This window comes from Saccostrea cucullata, unplaced genomic scaffold (genome assembly GCF_032062105.1).
Source record: "Saccostrea cucullata isolate Sc308-1 unplaced genomic scaffold, CSIRO_AGI_Scuc_v1 ctg17249, whole genome shotgun sequence".
Lineage (NCBI taxonomy): Eukaryota > Metazoa > Mollusca > Bivalvia > Ostreida > Ostreidae > Saccostrea > Saccostrea cuccullata.
The window spans coordinates 492-8,901 of record NW_026938082.1 but is presented as its reverse complement, the minus strand read 5'-3'; the positions used below and the strand labels follow the sequence as shown (position 1 = coordinate 8,901).

General features: G+C 33.9%; 1 long non-coding RNA gene across 1 annotated transcript; it reads left to right on the top strand.

Annotated features, from left to right (window-relative positions):
• The first annotated feature begins 5,181 nt into the window (after positions 1–5,181).
• On the top strand, positions 5,182–8,119 carry LOC134249392 (uncharacterized). Its single transcript, XR_009988265.1, has 3 exons — positions 5,182–5,245; positions 5,494–5,613; positions 8,044–8,119. It is a non-coding gene; the product is annotated as an uncharacterized LOC134249392 (long non-coding RNA).
• The last annotated feature ends 291 nt before the right edge of the window (positions 8,120–8,410 follow it).

Below are 8,410 nucleotides of genomic sequence, written 5' to 3'. Positions count from 1 at the left end.
AACTAAACAAAACAATCTTTTCGTCTTGTCAGAAAACGTTCCGAATTTTGAAACAATCCTATCAGGTTTTGCGTTTATATATCGTGAAGGTCGTTTATCAGGTCTATCGTGTTTTGCGTTTATCGTGTTTTGCGTTTATCCTATCGTGCGTGTATCCTGTTCTGTCGTGCGTGTATCCTATCGTATCGTGTATCCTGTAATGAATAACGATGCGGGTACTGTATAATGCTTGTAGCATCAGGGTTCATCATGGTCCGTTTAACGTGGCGGAGCAGTTAAATTCCTTAGCACCAGAGTTAAAAGAATCAGTACCTAGTTCCGCCACAGTTATGTACAATATTAGCATCAAAGTAAGATCGTCGTCATCAATTAGATAAATATATAAATTTATTAATCAAATTATAATGCGAATTTTGTACCGATTTTTAGTTTCTAATGCTAAACTGTCAATTCAATTTAATTAATTACAGTCTAGACCTCGCTGGACATACATGTATAAATGAAAAGAGACACTTCAAGATAATTACAATGAAATTTTTAATACCAATAACTTCATACTTTAATGGTTTTACAGATGAGATCGTCCGTAAAAATTGCATTGGTACTGCTAGTAAATCATAGTACGTGTACTGTAATCATGATTTTTTTTAATGTTGAAAAATCAACAATACGAGCTGACACACTTCAATATAATTTTTGACTCTATTTTTTTATTGGCAGGGAAAAATTTAAATTTTAAAGTTACTTACAAGTTTTAAAATTTTGATTTTTACCTTAAATGTTTAAAATTAAAATTTCCAAATACGATTTTTATATTTTAAACTTTTGCGTTTTTAATCTACCGTTTGTTCAGAAAATTTACGCTTAACAATCCAAAATTCAGTTACATATTTTGTCTTTTCATTATTTAAATTTCTAAATTTCAACTTTGAAACGTTTCAATTTTTCAGAAATTCAGATTTTTGATTCGAACACTCAAATTTCAAATATTCAACACCTTTTTTTTTTACATTTTGCGTTTTATTATGATACGATTTGCCAATATCTTAATGCAATTCAATTGTTTTTAAATAGAGACTTGACACTTGTCTTCACAGTCTAATCTTAAACACCGGTTACAATGGAAACAGTTAAGGTAATTGGATATTACACGTACATGTAATTATTTAAATTGAGTAAAACATTTTATTAGTGTCCAAGGACTAAACAAAGTTTTGAGTCAATCCAAAAAAAGGAAAACTTTTGAAAGTAATCCCTATGTATTTATCTTATTTTTAATTTGAGAAAGACTAAGAGCAGTTTGGAACAAAATATCTGCGAAAAAATATTTCAAATAAATTATTGTGCTCTGCGGTGCATTTCACCTTGATTGCTTCATAAAACTTCTTGTAGGCATGCTTAGTTTACATGTATATATTTTATTTTGATGACAGCATAAAAACTTACGACTTTTCAACTTTATATACAACCATTCCCCCACGATAAAAGTCCAGGATTTTTTATATCATTGACAGCTGCTTTTTCAATAAAAATGGCAAATTTATTTGTTGGACCACATTCTGACTGCACACACTTGTACTCTGAAGTTGACATCAAAACCCACACCAGTGAGACCTCTAGCATTTACTTTCAACTGTTAGGAGAGTGGTTGTCGGGATAGCAGTTGTGAAAAAAATATGGCAATCGTTGCATTTTACGAGTAGTGTTCAGCTTTTAAAATACCGGCTAGCTCCGAAAGGACAAAATTTTTACTGCAAAAATATTATGATACAGAACATAAACTGTATTAAACAGCTTGTAAGTTTCATTAGAATGTTGCGCATGATGCGTAAAAAAAACACGACCTAGTCTGCCGTAAATATACAGAATGAATTGAGCTTGGTGATGTGCAAGAAATAAAGCAATGTTCTTATAATTATTAAACCCAAAATGTTGATTTTTTTATATTAGAATGTTGCTTTTACTTTTTAGACTCTTCTTGTTATTTTGGTGGTGTATGTTGCACATCTACATGCTACGTCCACGACAAAGGGATCGAACAATACTCGTAAGTCTTCAAAATCTTTTGAAAAAGAAAAAAAAGAAAGAGATTTTAAGCATCGTAGGAATAAAAAAAAAATATCGCCTGGGAAATTGCTTCGTGATCGGGAGGCCCGGGTTCGATTCTCGTTCCCTGCGCCGCGTCAAACCTAAGAAGTAACTAGTTCTAATTGTAACGGGAACCGTTACAGATGTTCCCCAAACGCTCCCCAACTCCTTTTTGGTGCCACATTCCCTGTAAGCTTCATTAAATAAGACAACCTCTGTGCATTTTTGACTTTAACAACGTTTTCCAAGAAGGATACCAATTATATTCAAATTTTTGCATTGCACCCGTGCGCATGTGAATGCATGTGCGATATGATCATATCATCTTGTCTACACTATCTACATATTTTAATATACAATGTATTAAAGCATTCAGTCCAAAAGTATGAAACATCACTCTTTCAAGTGTATTTTTCATTTAACTCGTTCCAAATGCACGCACGTGCGTGCACGTGCATGATGACTATACCTTCCTGTAGGAGTCCCTTATATCTATCTATATTCTAAATCCCATCCTGTTTGGTTGAAAAACAAGGGATTTATAGCCATTTCAAGTTTAAGCCAATCAGATTGCAGCACACCTTCATGCGCGTGATTTGATGATTTTTTTCTATCTCATTTTGTAGGATATCCTAATGCATGACTATGTTTTTAATTTCAAGGCATTTCGTCAAAAAACAAAGGAGATATAGCCATTTAAAGTTTCAGCCAGTCAGATTGCAGCACGCGGGCACGCGCATGCTCTCATGAAAATTCTTATATACCATGCTGTAGAACTTCATAATGTAGGTCTATGTTCAAAATTTCAAAGGATTATGATAAGAAACAAGAAAGATATTGAGACTTTAGTTTCAGCCAATCAGAGCGAAGCGCATGTGCATGCGCGTGAGATCTTACTTTTTTGACCATGTCATTTTGTCTATGCCTCTAATATATACTTATAATATGAGTTTCAAAGCATTTCATCAATAATTTAAATAGTTACATGTACGTCTGTATCAATTATATTGGACATTTCTTGTGTTGCACGTGCGAGCTCTTGCAAGCACATGTGCATGCACATGCTTTCATGATAAATCTTATATTTCAGGCTGTAGATCTCCTATTGTACGACTATGTTCAAAATTTCAAATGATTTTATCAAAAAACAAAAAAGATATTAAGACTTTAGTTTCAGCCAATCAGAGCGAAGCGCACGTGCATGCGCGTGCAATCTTGCTATTTTGACCATGTCATCTTGTATACTACTAATATATCCTTACATTATAAGTTTCAAAACCTTTCCTCACAAAATAGAAAACATACGGTTATATCCATTATTTTTTGGTCATTTTAAGTTTTGCACGCGCGTGCTCTTGCAAGCACGTGCGCGCAAAATGAACTTGATTCCGCAAATCTACATAACATGCCTACTTACCCTAAAAATGTTTCACCTAAGTCGGATGTGTAGTTTACAAGATCACTCGTGGACAAAATTTTCCCAGGAAGAAGAAAAATAATAATAAGAATAATAATAATAAGAAACAGAGTAAAAACAATATGTTCCCCAACTTCGTTTGGGGAACATAAAAATAGGTAGTGACTGTTCCTTCGCCAAGCGCTCGGCATCAGAAGTGAAAGTCACGGGTCTTTCGGATATGACCTTAAAAACGTAGGTCCCGTGTCACGGTAGGCGCTGGCATGATAAAGAACCCTCACTGCTCAATGGCCCTGAGTGTAGAGTATAGGTCTAAATTCGAAGCCCTTCACCTGCATACGGTGACGTCTCCATATGAGTGAAAAATTCTCGAGAGGGACGTTAAACAATATACAATAAATCGCCTGGGATATTCACATTTAATATTTTATTTTAAACTGACTGTTTTGTCTTCTTCATCTGTGAGTCGACTACATATAGCAAATGGGTTCTAAGAGCGATTACTCTTGAGTCGCGAGTTTAAAAACCCAATTTTGGACGTTGGATCTTTCGTATGAGGCTATATTTAAGGTCTTCCGTCTTCAGCGGAAGACCTTCTTGTTATTCTTAGGTTTCTTTTCCACTATCTTTATTATTTTTATTGTTTTTTTTCTTACCGATTTTGTGTACACGATTTCTCGGAAACGGCTCGCTTGATTTTCATGAAACTTTCAGGACTGATAGAACATCAAACAAACCTGATATATAATTTTTTGTTTTGATGACGTCACTTCCGGTTTTGAGATTTTTGCGATTTAGTGATTTTAAGAGGGTCAGTTTGTCCGCGAGTTTTCTCAGAAACGGCTTAGGATAGAAACTTGAGTTTTTCAGCAATGATAGAGCAATATATGTAGATGTGACATACGTATTTCATTTTCACCGGAAGTGCTGCACGCCGACGCTCGCTATGGTCCGAAAAAGGGCATGTCGAGAATTTTAAAATTTCTAACACTTTTTCTTCGATATCTTTTTACCTACAAATATTTTGTTAAGACATATAGAACAAAAGTTGTAGAAAATGTGACGATCTTTCAAAGGATATTAACGATAAGGGGCTGGCCCCTATAATATAGGGCGGAAAGGGGCTAAAAGCTTTTCCTTAATATCTCAAAAAGTATTGAGAATTTGTAATATGTCAAAGAAGCAAAGTTGTTTAAAATATCAAGCTTTATCTAATGGCGTCGTCAAAATAAGTCCGGCGACGTCACTTCCGGTCAAACCGGAAGTAGTAAAAAATTGCATATTTTTGCCTTTCTTTAAAGGTTTTGGGGTTACATATGTCACTGGATGCTTAAATCTTAATTTTCCGTCCGTCGACGTCACTTCCGGTCAAACCGGAAGTAGCCAAAACTAGTTTATTTTGAAGGTTTTGATGAAAAATTGGAAATATGAAGTTGCTGGAGATTACTAAGCTCATTGCTTTCTTATGTTGACGTCACTTTCGGTCAAAACCGGACGGAAGACCTACTCGTTGCTTTGCAACGAGCTTTGCTCTAGTTATATATATTTTTGGTATGTTTATTAGCAAAAAATTATACTTAGATGACAAGTATATTGTTTCAGGCGTTGACTGCACTCCTAACCCATGTCAAAATGGTGGAAAGTTTACATTCAAAATGCCAAATGAAAAATGGTGCACCCAAAGTGAACCTATATTTTCATGTACCTGTCCCGAGGGGTATTCAGGGATAGTATGTCAGTGTAAGGCATTTTATGTTGTTTTTTTTTTTAAATATTACAAGACATTTTCTACTCATTGCAAATAATTATTTTAATCTATAAAATTAATTTCAAACTATCTGAAGAACCATTTAAAAACAGAAATCATTCACAAATAAAATGATTATTTGAGTCTTGTGCATCTCGTTTTTTTTCCATTGGATATTAAATTAAATAGCTATGCATTGTAAACTGTGAATCTCTTAGATTTAAATATTTTTTTCCCTAAGTCCATGTCTGTGACAGTCATGCTTGTCAGAATGGAAATTGTGAGGCAGATACGTCCAGTACACGAGGTTACAAATGCAAATGTAATGAAGGTTATACTGGGGAGAATTGTGAAGTTGAAGGTAAAGTGAATATCTAAGAAATAGGTATCATTTGTTGAGTTTTATTGGGATGTAAAACGGGTAGCCCGAAGCCCGAAGGGCTTTATGGAAGATTTGATCATGTGCCAACCCGTTTTACATCCCAATAAAACTCAACAAATGATACCTTATCACTTTTATTTACATTTGTGACTTATTGATACTTTAAATTTGCCTGATTGTGACTTTTAACGTATGAAATACATTATATTTCAAACCCAACGGCATGTATGTAATCCACTGAACGCGCGTCGACTTTTTATGACGTCACTGAGAAATTACGTCGAACGTTTATCCATCCGCACATCTATGACCTCTTGACCCCGTACCTGTTTATATACAGTTATAAAAACGCTTGCTTTCAGTAGTGTTATAGAAAGGAAAACATTTGCAAATGTAAATATTATAATTTGAAACAAAGCAGAAATATATGACAAGCCCTTTTACTATTCATTCGGAAAATAAAATTTATTTTAGAATTATATATCTCTCATTTTAAAGAGATCTCCCACCTTAAAGAGATATTTCTCATTTTTAAGAGATATCTCCATGAGAAGGAGATATCTCTTAAACTTAGAGAGATATCACTTTTTATAAGAGAGATCTCTTCCACTTGAGCAGATATCTCATTCTCCTTGAGAGATATCTCTTTCGTGAAAAGAGATATCTCTGAACGATAAAGAGATATCCTTTTCGCCTAGAAATATATGAATCTCTTTTACTTTTGGAGATATCTTTCCGAGTTAAAGAGATATCTCTTAAAGTAAAAGATATCTCTCTCTTAGTTTGTCTAAAGAGATATCTTTCAAAAGTGTCTATAAGAGATCTCTCAAGCAAATATAGATATCTCTTTATTGCAAAGAGATACCTCTCTTCATTATTTTTATGTAAATTCCATTTGAAATGACTTTTCCTTTTACCGGAAGTAAAATTTTTATTCACGGAATTACATTAAAGTGTTTTTAAATTTCGACATATTTGTGATATTCAACATTATAGCGTTACTAAGCATGACAAGTGATTCAATGTTGTCTAGATTTCGAATTAGTAATATTTCATAATTTCATAAGCTGAGAATAATTCGGTCCATTGCTTTAAGAGATATCGCACTCGTTTAAAGAGATATCTCTCTAGCTTATAAAGATTTCTCTCCAATTAAAAGAGATATCTTCTTACAAAAAGAGATATCTCTTTTTTTTAAAGAGATATCTCTCTAAGGTATAAAGATATCTCCATCAGTCAAAGCGATATCTCTATAAGCTAAAGAGTTATCTTTCTATGCTAGAGAGATATCTCTCTTATTTAAAGGGAAAAAAAATATTTCACGAATAAAAAGTAAAAGGGATTACCATAGAAATCGCCCACGTGCGACAGTTGCTAGAGCGGTTGTTCTAGAGGCGCAGAGGACGACGTTGATCCTAACCTCGCGGGTTGGAATCTCATTGTGGGACGTGTAGTCCTGTCCTAAGGATAAGACCATAAGAAACTGATGTCCCGTGTCGCAGTAACCACTGGCACGAAAAAGATCCCTCGCTGCTCAATGGCCATGATTGCCAAGCATATGAGTGAATTTTCTTAGAGGGACGTTAATGAAAAATAAAAGTAGCAAGTACGAAATCCCACTGTAAGAGGTGTAGACCGATTCTTCCGAATGCATAAATTGAGGTTTCGTGTCGCAGAAGACGTTGGCACAAAAAATCCTGCATTGCTCGAAGTTGATGTTGGCATCTCAATGAACATTTAAAAATATCTCAAACGAAAGGTCAACAGTCAAAGATGCAGTTTTTCTAGAAAATATTATAGATATATTGGAAGTTTTTGTAACTAGTTTAAATTGTTTCTATGAATAAATTATATCCCTACTCCAGAAAATCCACAAGGTCTGACAAAAATTTGAGGTCTGTGTTTGCTCTGCTCTCAATCTGTATTGTTTAAATGAACCTTTGAGCTTGATTCCTGTTAAATATATTACTTTTTCATTTTACATTTTCTTGGACACAATTAAGCACTAAACAATTTGAAGCTTGGGGGACATTTATATACTCGAATGACTATTTACAAAAAGAAAAAAAATCCTTAAACATCCTTAAACAATCTTGTGTAAGAATTCTTCCTCCATTTATTCACTAAATCCTAAGCCTGTTCAGTGCAATTTTAATAAATGTGAATCTTGCAAACTCAACTTGAATTAAAATATGTCCTTGTTCATACTGAAAGGACAAGTTATAACTTGTCATACCAACAAATGTTATTTCGAAGAATGGGCGTTTAATGAATCCTTTTGGGATTTTTTTCATATTAATTTAACAGTATTAAATAATAGTAAAAAGAGGAACTCAATCGAATAGTTTGCTATAAATTAAAAAAAATAATAAAGAGCTATCCAGTTATTTTACCCCTTTTCTTTTATAGCCTGCAAAAGCGGATGGATACCATTTGATGGTCACTGCTACTTAGATGTCAAGACAAAGACGACTTGGGACAATGCCAAGGTACACTAATTTATTCTTTCGCTTTCTGTATCATAAGCCGCAATGTAACATCTATTAAGCCTGTAATATTAGGCTAGTCACCTGACAAAATTAACTTGCAGAGTATTCTTCCTCTGCGTGAATACAAAAATATTGCAGCTGTATATACATACACCCTATACATATACCCTCTGAGGGAACATGATCAGCAATGGATTTTCGATCACTTATTCCTAGCTAACTGATGTCTGGTTGATAGTTATTTCTAGATCACTGTTACTGTTCAAAAAAATTAACTTTAATATACT